Source organism: Mustela nigripes, chromosome X (assembly GCF_022355385.1).
Source record: "Mustela nigripes isolate SB6536 chromosome X, MUSNIG.SB6536, whole genome shotgun sequence".
Taxonomy (NCBI): Eukaryota; Metazoa; Chordata; class Mammalia; order Carnivora; family Mustelidae; genus Mustela; species Mustela nigripes.
Window position 1 is genome coordinate 79,409,582 of NC_081575.1, and position 10,558 is coordinate 79,420,139.

A 10,558-nucleotide genomic window follows, 5' to 3' on the forward strand; every position below is an offset into this window, starting at 1 on the left:
AGTTGGGGGAAATTGGAAGGGGAGGTGAATCATGAGAGACTATGGACTCTGAAAAACAATCTGAGGGGTTTGAAGTGGCGGGGGGTGGGAGGTCGGGGTACCAGGTGGTGGGTATTATGGAGGGCACAGATTGCATGGAGCACTGGGTGTGGTGAAAAAATAATGATACTGTTATGCTGAAAATAAATAAATTTTTTAAAAATTATATATATAAAAAAAACAACATGTAGCTACATTTACAAAATGTAAGAGGGTTAGGTATTATAAATTTAAAGACATAGGCCTGTGATTTCATAAATTTATTACAATACGCTGATTGTTAATAAAAGAAATCAAGGACAATGTGGAAAAATAAGTGCAAAACAATAAATTATACCAACTTTAACATCCAGAATTATCTAGTTCCAACACTGGCTCAAAATCACTTCAGATACTTTGTTATTCACCTATGAAACAAAAGGATAGGTTGGTAGAGGGAAAGCAAGAAAGAGGGACAACTTGAGAGAAATGAATATCACAAAAAGTGGCTTATACCACACATGCCATTCGAGATAAAAATATACTCAATTTTGTTTTATCAGTATGCTAAAATAAAGGGAAAGGGAAAAATAAAGAGATGAATCTCGGTTTGGGGATATTTGTGTCTGGAAGATTCCTCCAAAGTTAAGAAAATAGATCCTCAGTAACATTATGTACTTGGGGACTTTATTATTTTCATGGTTCATTTAAATTTTGTTGGGCTCAGGAAAATCCCTGCCTTGGAAGATAACATACGAAGAGGATAGTTCCCTTGCACTTTCCACCACAACAAACCCCACCCACATCCATTCTCCCATTTTTTTCAAATACACTTATTTATTAAAGTATAAATTACAAAAATTATACAAATCATGATTGTGTTGCTCCATGTAATTTCACAAAGTGAACACACCATACCTATACAATCCCCATCAGACTGAAATGTAGAATATCACGTACCTCCCTACAAGGCCCTCTTGGGCCCCTTGCCAGTTACTGCCCATCCCTCGTCTGCAAAGTAACCATAGTCCTCACCTCTGGCATCATGGTGTGGTTTTGTCTGATTTTAAATTTATGTAAATGGACTCATATGGTATAGAGTCTTTTGTGTTTGGCTTCTTTTCACTCAACATCATTTTCCTGTGTTTTATCCATGCTCTTGGGTCTGGTAGTTATTCAATCATTTAATTGTTACGTTGTAGTCTGTCATATGAATGTGTATAATTTATTCATCAATTTTACTTGTTGTAAATATTTGGGTAGTTTTTTGGTCTGGAAAAGTACATATTTTGCTATATGAACAATATTGCACAGACTTTAGCATTAACTATACTTATATATGTGAATTTGTGTGGTCACCTAGGAGCTGAACAGCTAGGACATAGGACATTGCCTACAGTCAGCTTTATTAGGTAGTACCAGAGAAATCTCCAAAATGATCGTACTACTTTAAAAAAAATGCATGGTAAAATGTACATATCATAATAGTTATCATCTTAACCATCCATAAGTGTAGAATTCATGGTATTAAGTACATTCACAATGTACCCATCACCATCACCACTAACTGTACCTAAAAAGTTTGTCATCATCCCCAACACAAACTCTGTACCTATTAAAAAATAACTCCCCATTTCTTCCTCCTGCTGGTCAACACAAATACAGTATTTGTTTTACTGTGTCTGCCTTATTTTAGTTAGCATAACGTTTTCAAGGTCCATCCATGTTGAGGCATATGTCAAAATTTCATTTTTAAAATATCTGATTAAAATTCCATTGCATGCACATACCACAAATCATTTACCGATTCATCAGTTGATGGACACGTGGCTGTTTACACCTGTTGGCCACTGTCAATAATGCTGCTATGAACGTGGGTATACAAATTTCTGTTTGAGTCCTTGCTCTCAAATTTTCTGGATATATACCTACAAGTGGAATTGCTAGGTCATGTGGTAGCCCTGTGTTTAACTTTATGAGAAGCTGCCAGCTCCTTGGCCATGAAAAGCTGTGATCAACAATCAGAATCCAGAGCCTCAATATTTAGAGAACAAGGTTCTAATTGCCCACGCTGGCTCCAGCAAGCCACACCAGCTGCCTGACTATATTTTCTTCTGAAAGCTTTATTATTTTACATTTCTTACTTAGATATGGAATACATCTCAAATGGATTGTTTCACATTTTGTGAGAATGGAGGAATATTCTTTTATTTCCCCCTGTAGAGATACACAACTGATACCGCACAAGTTATTGAAAAGACCATCTTTTCCCCCACCTCACTGCAATGGCATTTACATCATCAGTGACCATATATGTGCATGTGTGTTTCTGGACTCTTTAGTCTATTCCATATGTCTGTTTATCCTTGCACCAATAATACAATGTCTTCATTATAACTTTCTATTAACTCTTCTTATAGAGCCCTTCAGCTATGCTTTTCTTCATCAAGATTAATTGGCTCTTTCTCTCCATTTCCATTTCCATATACATGTTAAAATGAACTTGTCAATTTCCAAAAATCCTGCTGTGTTTTTTTAAATGTAATTAAATGTAATTTAATTTTAATTCCAGGATAGTTAATATATAATGTTGTATTAGTTTCAGGTGTACAAATAGTGATTCAACAATTCCATTCATGACCCAGTGCTCATCACAGCAAGTGCACTCCTTAATCCCCATCACCTATTTCACCCTTCCCACCCCCCACCTCCCATATGATAACCATTGGTTTGTTCTCTGTAGTTAAGAATCTGTTTCTTGGCTCTTCTCTCTCTCTCTCTCTCTCTCTCTCTCTCTCTCGCTATTGGTGTTTCTTTAATTCCACATATGAGTGAAATCGTATGGTATTTGTCTTTCTCTGAATGACTTATTTCACTTAGCATTATACTCTCCAGCTCCATCCATGGCATTGCAAATGGCAACATTACTTTCTTTTGTATGGCTGAATAATATTCCATTGTGTGTAAATACCACATCTTCTTTATCCATTCATCTATCAAGGGATACTTGTGCTGCTTCCATAACTTGGCTATGGTAAATAATGCTGCTATAAACATAGGGGTGCATGTATCCCTTTGAATTAGTGTTCCTGTATTATTTGAGTTAATACCCAGTAGTGTGATTGCTGGATCATAGGGTAGTTCTATTTTCTAACTTTCTGAGGAACCTCCATACTGTTTTCCACAGTGGCTGCAAAAGTTTGCATTCCCACCAACAGTGCAAGAGAGTTCCCTTTTCTCCAATCCTCATCAATACCTGTTGTTTTTTGTGTTGTTGGTTTCAGTGATTCTGACAGGTGTGTGGGGTGATATCTCATTGTAGTTTTGATTTTCTCGATGATCAGTGATGTTGAGCATCTTTTCATGTGTCTGTTGGCCATCTGGGTGTCTTCTTTGGAGAAGTCTGTTCATATCTTCTGCACATTTCTTAACTGCATTGTTTGTTTGGGGAGCTGAATTTGGTAAATTCTTTATAGATTTTGGATATTAGCTCTTTATCAGATATATCATTTGGATCTATCTCCTCCCATTCAGTAGGTTGCCTTTTTTTTTTTTTTAAGGATTTATTTATTTATTTATCTGAGAGAGAGGGAGAGTGGAGCGAGGTGCAGAAGGAGAGGGAGAGAGCGAATCTTCAGCTGACTCCCCACTGAGTGTGGAGCCTGACGTGGGGCTCAATCTCAAGATCCTGAGATCACGATCTGAGCCAAAATCAAGAGTCAGATGCTTAACTGACTGAGCCACCCAGGCACCCCAGGTTGCCTTTTAGCTTTGTTGATTGTTTCCTTCAACGTGCAAAAGCTTTTTATTTTGATGGAGTCCCAATAGCTTATTTTAGCTTTTGTTATCTTTGCTTCAGTAGACAGAAGCTGCTATGGCTGATGTCATAGAGATTACTGCCTATGTTCTCCTCTAGGATTTTGATAGTTTCCTGTCTCACATTTAGGTCTTTCAACCATTTTAGAGTTATTTTTGCATATGGAGTAAGAAAGGGGTCCCTTTCATTCTCCTGCATGTTGCTGTCCAGTTTCCCCAACACCATTTGTGGAAGAGACTGCCTTTGTTTTCACTGGATGAACTTTCCTGCTTCATCAAATATTACTTGACCATATAGTTGTGGGTCCATTTCTGGGTGTTCTATTCCATTCCACTGATCTAGGTGTCTACATTTGTGCCAGGACCATACTGTCTTGATGACTACAGCTTCTTTTTTTTCCCTCGTTAAACTTGTGTTTTAATGGGTCTCGAAATTCTGTGACAGATTTTTGGTCAAGTTGTTTCCATTACAAAGTACTGATTTTAGTAATAGCTTAGAATTGCCACACACATGAAAAAAAAAAAAAAGAACAAATGGTCCACAGGACATTTTCCTTTCCTTCTGAAGGTTTTACGATGCATTGTTATCATTTACCAGTCTTTTACTATTAAACTTAAATGGTCAACTGACACAAACCATTCTGAGACCATTCTTCCACAGCTGATTAAGACCAGAGTGACAGGTATTGGGAATAATATACGTTTAGGCTTCTGAGCTTTCTGGGAAGACTTGGTGACCATACCAGCTCCAGCTGTCTTCTTGTCCACTGCTTTGATGACACCCACAGCAACACGGCCCAGAGGGGGATAGTCAGAGAGGCTCTCAACACACACAGGCTTGCCAGGAACCATCTCAACAATGGCAGCATCACCAGATCTCAAGAACTTGGGACCGTCTTCCAGCTTCTTTCCAGAATGATGATCTATCTTCTCCTTCAGCTCATCAAACTTGCAGTGTGAGCTGTGTGACAATGCAGCACAGGTGCATATCCAGCACTGATTTGGCCTGGATGGTTCAAGATAATCACCTGAGCTGTGAAGCCAGCTGCTTCCATTGGTGGATCATTTTTCCTGTCACCAGCCACATTGCCACGATGAACACTTTGGGAGACACCTTCTTGACATTGAAGCTCACATTGTTCCCAGCAAGAGCCACACTCAAAGCTTCATGGTGCATCTCAACAGACTTTGCTTCAGTTGTAACATTGACTGGAGCAAAGGTGACCACCATGCCAGGTTTAAGAACACCAGTCTCCACTCGGCCCACAGGGACAGCACCGTACCACCAATTCTGTAGACGTCCTGGAGAGGTAGACACAAGCTTGTCAGGTGGACAAGTTGGTGGCAGAATGCAATCCAGAGCTTCAAGCAGTGTGGTTCCACTGGCATTCCCATCTTTTCGGGTGACTTTCCATCCCTTGAGCCAAGGCATGTTAACAGTTGGCTCTGGCATGTTGTCACCATTCCAACCAGAAATTGGCACTAATGCTACTGTGTTGGGGTTGTAGCCCATTTTCTTAATGTAGGTACTGCCTACCTTAATGATTTCCTCGTATCTCTTCTGGTTGTCGGGTGGCTCAGTGGAATCCATTTTGTTAATACCAACAGTTAGTTGTTTTACACCCAGTGTGTAAGGCAGAATGGCATGCTCATGGCTCTGCTCATTCTTGGAGATGCTTCCTTCAAATTCACCAATGACAGCAGCACTAATCAGGACAGCACAGTAAGCCTGGGATGTACCTGTAACCATGTTTTTGATAAAGTCTCTGTGTCCTCGGGCATCAGTGATGGTCCCATAATACTTGCTGGTCTCAAATTTCCACAGGGAGATATCCATGGTGATACCACGTTCACATTCAGCTTTTGGTTTGTCCAAGACCCAGGGACACCTGAAGGAGCTCTTTCCCATCTCAGCAGCTTTCTTCTCAAAATTTCCATGGTTCTTTTATTGATTCCACCACATTTGTAGGGCAGATGACCAATAGTGGGTTCAATTCCTTGATTTATCTTTCTGCTGCTTCATTATGGGTGTATAGAAGTACAAGACACATAGATCATTGTAACAGAATAGACAGCCCAGAAATAGACCCTCAACTCTATGGTCAACTAATCTTTGACAAAGCAGGAAAGAATGTCCAATGGATAAAAGACAGTCTCTTCAACAAATGGTGTTGGTCACATTGGACAGCCACATGCAGAAAAAAGAAACTGGATCACTTCCTTACACCACACATGAAAATAGACTAAAAGTGGGTGAAAGACCTCAATGTGAGAAAGGAAATCATCCAAATCCTTGAGGGGAACACATGCAACAACCTCTTCGACCTCAGCTGCAAATCTTCTTCCTAGGAACATCACCAAAGGCAAGGGAAGCTAGGGCAAAAATGAACTATTGGGACTTCATCAAGATCAAACACTTTTGCAGCAAAGGGAACAATTAACAAAATCAAAAGTCAGCTGACAAAATGGGAGAAGACATTCACAAATGACATATCTGATAAAGGGCTAGTTACAAAAATCTATAAAGAACTTAGCAAACTCAACATCCAAAGAACAAATAATTCAATCAAGAAATGGGCAGATCATTTGCAACGACGTGGATGGAACTAGAGGTTATCATGCTTAGCGAAATAAGCTAATCAGAGAAAGACAACTATTATATGATCTCCCTGATATGAGGAACTGGAGATGCAACATGGGGGGTTATGGTGTAGGAGAAGAATGAATGAAACAAGATAGGATTGGGAGGGAGACAAACCATAAGTGACTCTTAATCTCACAAAACAAAATGAGGGTTGCTGTGGGGGGGGGATTTGGGAGAGGGGGTGGGGTTATGGACATTGTGGTGGGTATGTGCTATGGTGAGTGCTGTGAAGTGTGTAAACCTGGTGATTCACAGACCTGTACCCCTGGGAATAAAAATACATTATATGTTCATAAAAAAAATAATAAATAATAAATAAATTTTTTAAAAAAGAAAGAAAGCTCTAAGTTTTCCCCTAAAAAACCTGCTGTGTTTTAATATTTTTATTACATTATCTCTATGGAGCAATTTTGGCAGTATTTACATCTACATCATTGACATTTCCAATCCAGGAGCATGGCATTTATTAAATTTCCTTTAGTTTCTCTAATAATGTTTTGTGTCTTGCATTTCTTTCCTTGAATTGATTCCTAGATTTTTTTCTATGTTATTATAAGTTGATATTGCCGTTACTGTGTCCCTTACTTTTCTTTGCTTATTTTTATTTGTAGAAAAATAATTGTTATATATCACTCTTGCATCATGCAACTTTGTTAAATTAACCTATTAATTCTAATAATTTGTAAATCCTTTTGGATTTTCTATGTTTTTGGTAATGCCATATGTTAATAATAACATTTCTATTCCATCTTTTCCAATCTATATCATTTTTCTTGTCTACCTGTACCATTGTGAACTTTAGGTAGAATGTTTTAAATAGTTCACCACTCTTGATATTGCTACATGTTTTATGGAGAGTATTTATCAGGACTCTATTCACTAATTTTCTAAGAATTTTTCAATAAATAATTAATTTTGTAGAATTATTTTGTTCTATATCCTTTGAGACTGTCATAATACTTAATTCCATTTTATTAATGGTGGAATTACACTGATAAATTTTTCCAATATTAAATCACCCTTGCCTTGTTTAATTATGTGTTAATCACATATACTATCCTGTATATATATATTGCTGGATTCTATTTGTTGATATTTTGTAATTCTGCCTTTTGTAAGTTCTGCGTCCCATCTTGGGTCAAGATATTTCCCAGAGAGTTAAAGTAGTTTGAAAGGGTACTTCTCTATCAAAGACTTTATTTATAACTGGTGCCATTTCTTTCTCTCTCTTTCTCTCTCTCTCTCTCTCTCTCTCTTTTTGAGTATAGTTGACACACATTGCTGCATTATTTTTTACCTAATATAAATATACTGTAGAACATGGTGCTTAGCAACACTAATCATCAGGAAATGCAAATCAAAACCACAAGATACCACCTCACACCTGTCAGAATGGCTAAAACCAAAACAGCAAGAAATAACAAATGCTGGCAAAGTTGTGGAGAAAACAGAATGCTCATGAACTATTGGTGGGAGTGTAAATTGTTATAGTCACTGTGGATAAGAATCTCAAGTTTCTTCAAAAATTTTAAAATAGAAATATCATATGATCCAATAGTTCCACCACTGGATATTATTAAAAAAAAAAAAAAAAACACTAAGCTGGTGCCATTTCTTTTCCAAGTGTTTAGAAGGATTCATTGGTTGAGCAATCCATGCCCCCAATTTTCTTTGTGGGAAGGTATTTTTTTTTAAGATTTTATTTATTTATTTGACACAGAGAGATCACAAGTAGGCAGAGAGGCAGGCAGAGAGAGAGGAAGGGCAGCAGGCTCCCCGCTGAGCAGAGAGCCCAACGTGGGACTCCATCCCAGGACTCTGAGATCATGATCCGAGTGGAAGGCAGCGGCCCAACCCACTGAGCCACCCAGGTGCCCTGTGGGAAGGTGTTTAATGATCTGTCGTTTTAACAAAGAATTTTTAAAAGATTTTATTTATTTATTTGACAGACAGAGATTGCAAGTAGGCAGAGAGGCGGACAGAGAGGAGGAAGCAGGCTCCCCGCTGAGCAGAGAGCCCGATGTGGGGCTCTATCCCAGCACCCTGGGATCATGACCTGAGCCAAAGGCAGAGGCTTTAACCCACTGAGCCACCCAGGTGCCCCCATTTTAATAAATTTTAATATCAAACGTATTTTCTATTTCTTCTGTCAGATTTGGTAAGTTGTTTCTCTTCAGGAATTTTTCTTTTTATGTAAATCTTCAAATTTGTTAGTGTAAAGTTGTCCATAACAGTTTTACACCAGCAACCTTTAAATATATATGTCTTGAATGTTATCATCTCATTCATTCTTGATATTGTAATTTATGCTTTCTCAATTTTCCTTGATCAGTCATGCTATTGGTTTAACAGACATAACCTTTGCAAATAAATTTTTAGTTTTATTTCATATACTCTATGTCTGTTTTTCTATTTCATTGATATCTTCATTTCTAAATTTTTTTAGTTCATTAAGCTTTAATGTAATTGCTGATATATTTCCGTTTAAATCTACCATCATAGGATTTGCTTCTGTGTCTCCCATGTGTTTGGTTTCATTTTTGTTTGGTTGCTTTGTCACCTTCTGAGTAACCAAGTTTATCTGTTTTGCCACCTTCTGACATTTCCTCTTCAGTACCAAGTTATATGTACAATTCTTTTTCTTTTAGTGACTTTTCTCAAGAATACACTCTGAATTTTGCTTATTAGTACATAATTTTTGTAGATACTTCCACTATTTCCCAGTAAAGTGCAAGGATAGTAAAACACCTTAGTTCCCCTCACGTTCCTCATCTTCTGTGTTATTTTAAAAATATATTTTAATTTTACATATATTTTCAGGTCCATATGAAATTATTACCGTTTTTTCATAACCAATATTCATTTAGAATAACCCATATATTTTCCCCTTCAATTTATGTTTCCATTGGTGATCATTTCACTCTACCTGAAGGATGTCCATTCTGCCCCATTCTCTCTCCTTTCTCTCTGCCTGCGTCTGACTAAAATTCAATTTATTATTATTGTTATTATTATCATCATCATCATTATCATTATTATTAAGTAGGTTCCACACTGGGCTTAAGCCCAACACATGGCTTGAACTCATGACCCTGGGATTGAGACCTAAACTGAGATCAAGGGTCAGATACTTAACTGAGCCAGCCACCCAGGCACTCCTGAAATTAGGTATATGTTATACATATTCTCTATTTCTCATGTATCTTACACTAACTTTTTGGCCTTCTATCCTTTTTGCTTTCTCCTTCTCATTCTGGATATTTTATTTTTTATTTTTTTATTAATATATAATGTATTCTTTGTTCCAGGGGTACAAGTCTGTGAATCATCAGTCTTACACAATTGACAGCACTCACCATTATTTTCCATTTTTTTAAAAAAAATTGTATTATTATGTTTATTCATCCAACATATAGTACATCATTAGTTTTTGATGTAGTGTTCAGTGCTCATCCCAACAGGTTCTTTCTTTAATACCCATCACCCAGTCACCCCATCCTCCCACCCTCCTTCCTTCCATAACCCTCAGTTTGTTTCTCAAGGTCCAGAGCCTCTTATGGTTTTTCTCCTTTTCTGATTTCTTCCCATTCCTTTTTCCCTCCCTTCCCCTGTGGTCCTGTGCACTATTCCTTATATTCCACATACGAGTGGAACCATAGGATAATTGTCTTTCTCTCCTTGATTTATTTCACTTGGCATAATCCCTTCCAGTTCCATCCATGTTGATGCAAAAGATTCATTCTGGATATTTTAATCTGATATATTTTCCAGTTCCTATTCCTCTCTTCTTGTCTTACCTCGTTCAAAATCAATCTGTTGTATTTTTAAATCATTATTTTATTTTTATTTTTAAAATTTTATTGTGTAATTTCTTAAATTTATTAATTTATTTATTTTCAGCATAACAGTATTCATTGTTTTTTGTACCACACCCAGTGCTCCATACAATCCGTTCCCTCTCCAATACCCACCACCTGGTTCCCCCAACCTCCCACCCCTCGCCGCCTCAAACCCCTCAGATTGTTTTTCAGAGTCCATAGTCTCTCATGGTTCACCTCCCCTTCCAATTTCCCCCAACGC

At 37.6% G+C, this 10,558-nt stretch overlaps 1 pseudogene; it reads right to left on the minus strand.

The window, feature by feature from the left end:
- Positions 1–4,425: 4,425 nt before the first annotated feature.
- LOC132007131 (elongation factor 1-alpha 1-like) overlaps positions 4,426–10,558 on the minus strand; it is an 8,275-nt pseudogene continuing 2,142 nt past the window's right edge.